The following is a 5000-nucleotide window of genomic DNA, read 5'->3' on the forward strand; positions in this document are numbered from 1 at the left end:
CTTCCACAGCAGCTCTGAGTGAGAGAGAGAGAGAGAGAGAGAGAGAGAGAGACACTGACTCACTGACTGATACTGACACCGACACACACACACACACACACACACACACACACACACATATTATTTATTATTATTTTAAACGACAAAGCTGTTCAGAAGGAAGTCCTGGGGGGAAGGCAGGCAGGGAGGGACGGACACAGGGAAGTCCGCACAAAACAGGTCCTTTGGAACCTCTGACCCACAAAACCGGGTTCCTGGTGAAAGCAGTCCTGCCATTGACATGACAATGGACAGGGCCCGGCAGCTTGAGACACATCTTTCTTTCAATATGCAAGTTCTTTTTAAAAAAGTTTCCTTCCACAGCAGCTCTGAGTGTGAGGGAGAGAGAGAGAGAGACACTGACTGACTGACTGATACTGACACCGACACACACACACACACACACACACATATTATTTATTATTATTTTAAATTGATTTTTAGAACAGGGAGATGGAAAAGGGGCTTGCTCTGTCCACTCCACGCATCGACCCAGTATTGCAGTGTTTCTGGGAACGGTGCAGCTCCCTGTGGGGAGATATTCAAAAGGAAAAACAGCTCTTTCCCAGTGTCTCTGAGTGTGTGTGTGTGTGTGTGTGTGTATTATTACTGAGAATAAAGCTGATATCTCTCTCTCTCTCTCTCTCTCTCACTCAGAGCTGCTGTGGAAGGAAACCGTTTTAAAAAGACCTTTCTCAGCTCAGTGGTATTTTTTTCTTCTCCAAGGCTGAGTGCCGCTCGCACGTAGCGATATAATTCAAAGTGCAAAATAACTTGGCGTCGTTGACTTGAAACAAGCAGGGTCTGCTTCCAAATGAAAGCTGCGCTCCCGAACTGGACTGACTGTCTGTCTGTCTGTCTGTCTGTTTGTCAAGGGGTGGAAAAGGCGGCGGTGGTGGTGAGGGTGGAGCTTTACGCTCAGGAGGGGAGACTTTCTTTCAGAGGTGCCAATTAATCTGCAGCAGAAAGTCATCCCCCCCGACCGGGATTCGAAGCCCGGTCCTGACCACATGACCACCGGGGAGAGTTGCCTCAAGTCCCTGAGGGACCTGGACACGAGGCCGAATACACACGCACGCCTGCTGCACTGGCAGCAGCGACCAACAGGGGGCTGACCGGCTGATCCTTCCCTTTCACAGGCAGGCTTTTGGCCCTCGCTCAAACGACAAAGGTGTTCAGAAGGAAGTCCTGGGGGGAAGGCAGGCAGGGAGGGACGGACACAGGGAAGTCCGCACAAAACAGGTCCCCTGGAACCTCTGACCCAGAAAAACGGGTTCCTGGTGAAAGCAGTCCTGCCATTGACATGACAATGGACAGGGCCCGGCAGCTTGAGACACATCTTTCTTTCAATATGCAAGTCCTTTTTAAAAAAGTTTCCTTCCACAGCAGCTCTGAGTGAGAGAGAGAGAGAGAGAGAGAGAGAGACACTGACTCACTGACTGATACTGACACCGACACACACACACACACACACACACACACACACACACACATATTATTTATTATTATTTTTAATTGATTTTTAGAACAGGGAGATGGAATAGGGGCTTGCTCCGTCCACTCCACGCATCGACCCAGTATTGCAGTGTCTCTGGGAACGGTGCAGCTCCCCGTGGGGAGATATTCAAAAGGAAAATCAGCTCTTTCCCAGTGTCTCTGTGTGTGTGTGTGTGTGTGTGTGTGTATTATTACTGAGAATAAAGCTGATATCTCTCTCTCTCTCTCTCTCCCTCTCTCTCTCTCACTCAGAGCTGCTGTGGAAGGAAACCTTTTTAAAAAGAACTTTCTCAGCTCAGTGGTATTTTTTTCTTCTCCAAGGCTGAGTGCCGCTCGCACGTAGCGATATAATTCAAAGTGCAAAATAACTTGGCGTCGTTGACTTGAAACAAGCAGGGTCTGCTTCCAAATGAAAGCTGCGCTCCCGAACTGGACTGACTGTCTGTCTGTCTGTCTGTTTGTCAAGGGGTGGAAAAGGCGGCGGTGGTGGTGAGGGTGGAGCTTTACGCTCAGGAGGGGAGACTTTCTTTCAGAGGTGCCAATTAATCTGCAGCAGAAAGCCATCCCCCCCGACCGGGATTCGAAGCCCGGTCCTGACCACGAGACCACCGGGGAGAGTTGCCTCAAGTCCCTGAGGGACCTGGACACGAGGCCGAATACACACGCACGCCTGCTGCACTGGCAGCAGCGACCAACAGGGGGCTGACCGGCTGATCCTTCCCTTTCACAGGCAGGCTTTTGGCCCTCGCTGAAACGACAAAGGTGTTCAGAAGGAAGTCCTGGGGGGAAGGCAGGCAGGGAGGGACGGACACAGGGAAGTCCGCACAAAACAGGTCCCCTGGAACCTCTGACCCAGAAAAACGGGTTCCTGGTGAAAGCAGTCCTGCCATTGACATGACAATGGACAGGGCCCGGCAGCTTGAGACACATCTTTCTTTCAATATGCAAGTTCTTTTTAAAAAAGTTTCCTTCCACAGCAGCTCTGAGTGAGAGAGAGAGAGAGAGAGACACTGACTCACTGACTGATACTGACACCGACACACACACACACACACACACACACACACACACACATATTATTTATTATTATTTTTAATTGATTTTTAGAACAGGGAGATGGAATAGGGGCTTGCTCCGTCCACTCCACGCATCGACCCAGTATTGCAGTGTTTCTGGGAACGGTGCAGCTCCCCGTGGGGAGATATTCAAAAGGAAAATCAGCTCTTTCCCAGTGTCTCTGTGTGTGTGTGTGTGTGTGTGTGTGTATTATTACTGAGAATAAAGCTGATATCTCTCTCTCTCTCTCTCTCCCTCTCTCTCTCTCACTCAGAGCTGCTGTGGAAGGAAACCTTTTTAAAAAGAACTTTCTCAGCTCAGTGGTATTTTTTTCTTCTCCAAGGCTGAGTGCCGCTCGCACGTAGCGATATAATTCAAAGTGCAAAATAACTTGGCGTCGTTGACTTGAAACAAGCAGGGTCTGCTTCCAAATGAAAGCTGCGCTCCCGAACTGGACTGACTGTCTGTCTGTCTGTCTGTTTGTCAAGGGGTGGAAAAGGCGGCGGTGGTGGTGAGGGTGGAGCTTTACGCTCAGGAGGGGAGACTTTCTTTCAGAGGTGCCAATTAATCTGCAGCAGAAAGCCATCCCCCCCGACCGGGATTCGAAGCCCGGTCCTGACCACGAGACCACCGGGGAGAGTTGCCTCAAGTCCCTGAGGGACCTGGACACGAGGCCGAATACACACGCACGCCTGCTGCACTGGCAGCAGCGACCAACAGGGGGCTGACCGGCTGATCCTTCCCTTTCACAGGCAGGCTTTTGGCCCTCGCTGAAACGACAAAGGTGTTCAGAAGGAAGTCCTGGGGGGAAGGCAGGCAGGGAGGGACGGACACAGGGAAGTCCGCACAAAACAGGTCCCCTGGAACCTCTGACCCAGAAAAACGGGTTCCTGGTGAAAGCAGTCCTGCCATTGACATGACAATGGACAGGGCCCGGCAGCTTGAGACACATCTTTCTTTCAATATGCAAGTTCTTTTTAAAAAAGTTTCCTTCCACAGCAGCTCTGAGTGAGAGAGAGAGAGAGAGAGACACTGACTCACTGACTGATACTGACACCGACACACACACACACACACACACACACACACACACACATATTATTTATTATTATTTTTAATTGATTTTTAGAACAGGGAGATGGAATAGGGGCTTGCTCCGTCCACTCCACGCATCGACCCAGTATTGCAGTGTTTCTGGGAACGGTGCAGCTCCCCGTGGGGAGATATTCAAAAGGAAAATCAGCTCTTTCCCAGTGTCTCTGTGTGTGTGTGTGTGTGTGTGTGTGTGTGTGTGTGTGTGTGTATTATTACTGAGAATAAAGCTGATATCTCTCTCTCTCTCTCACTCAGAGCTGCTGTGGAAGGAAACCTTTTTAAAAAGAACTTTCTCAGCTCAGTGGTATTTTTTTCTTCTCCAAGGCTGAGTGCCGCTCGCACGGAGCGATATAATTCAAAGTGCAAAATAACTTGGCGTCGTTGACTTTAAACAAGCAGGGTCTGCTTCCAAATGAAAGCTGCGCTCCCGAACTGGACTGACTGTCTGTCTGTCTGTCTGTCTGTCTGTTTGTCAAGGGGAGGAAAAGGTGGCGGTGGTGGTGGTGGTGAGGGTGGAGCTTTACGCTCAGGAGGGGAGACTTTCTTTCAGAGGTGCCAATTAATCTGCAGCAGAAAGTCATCCCCCCCCAACCGGGATTCGAAGCCCGGTCCTGACCACGAGACCACCGGGGAGAGTTGCCTCAAGTCCCTGAGGGACCTGGACACGAGGCCGAATACACACGCACGCCTGCTGCACTGGCAGCAGCGACCAACAGGGGGCTGACCGGCTGATCCTTCCCTTTCACAGGCAGGCTTTTGGCCCTCGCTCAAACGACAAAGGTGTTCAGAAGGAAGTCCTGGGGGGAAGGCATGGAGGGACGGACACAGGGAAGTCCGCACAAAACAGGTCCCCTGGAACCTCTGACCCAGAAAACCGGGTTCCTGGTGAAAGCAGTCCTGCCCCGCCCTGCCATTAACATGACAATGGACAGGGCCCGGACCAGGCGCAGCGGACGGTAGCGAGCAGTCGGAGGGTGAAAATCCGCCAGTGGGTGAAAAGGAGAGCCGTGCGGTGAGAGGAGGCGGAAAGCGGTTCGCAGACTTTCGCTGTACCTCCGGCGGGCAGCGCCGCACCTCCGAGCGCTCGGTACCGTCCGCTGCGCCTCGTCCTGCCGCACGCGACGAGCCGTCCCCGGAGGAAATCGGCCTCGGCCTTCCTGAGATATCAGTCTCCAGGTGGGACAGAAAAACCGGGGGCCCCCGGCTCGCTTTCGGCGGCCCGCTAGTCGACTTCCCGTCGTGCGAACGCGATCCTTCCGGTACCCTTCGGTGCCCCTTGCCCGACTCTAGCTCCGGTGGTAAAGCGGAGTCGG

The 5000-nt window shown here is 52.2% G+C and overlaps 4 pseudogenes; all 4 read left to right on the plus strand.

Annotated features, from left to right (window-relative positions):
• The first annotated feature begins 451 nt into the window (after positions 1-451).
• On the plus strand, positions 452-568 carry LOC137307735 (U2 spliceosomal RNA; annotated as a pseudogene).
• A 965-nt stretch (positions 569-1533) lies between these two features.
• On the plus strand, positions 1534-1650 carry LOC137307743 (U2 spliceosomal RNA; annotated as a pseudogene).
• Positions 1651-2611: 961 nt separating this feature from the next.
• Positions 2612-2728, plus strand: LOC137307754 (U2 spliceosomal RNA; annotated as a pseudogene).
• A 961-nt stretch (positions 2729-3689) lies between these two features.
• On the plus strand, positions 3690-3806 carry LOC137307755 (U2 spliceosomal RNA; annotated as a pseudogene).
• The last annotated feature ends 1194 nt before the right edge of the window (positions 3807-5000 follow it).

Source organism: Heptranchias perlo, unplaced genomic scaffold, assembly GCF_035084215.1.
Source record: "Heptranchias perlo isolate sHepPer1 unplaced genomic scaffold, sHepPer1.hap1 HAP1_SCAFFOLD_1099, whole genome shotgun sequence".
In the NCBI taxonomy this organism is placed as follows: Eukaryota; Metazoa; Chordata; class Chondrichthyes; order Hexanchiformes; family Hexanchidae; genus Heptranchias; species Heptranchias perlo.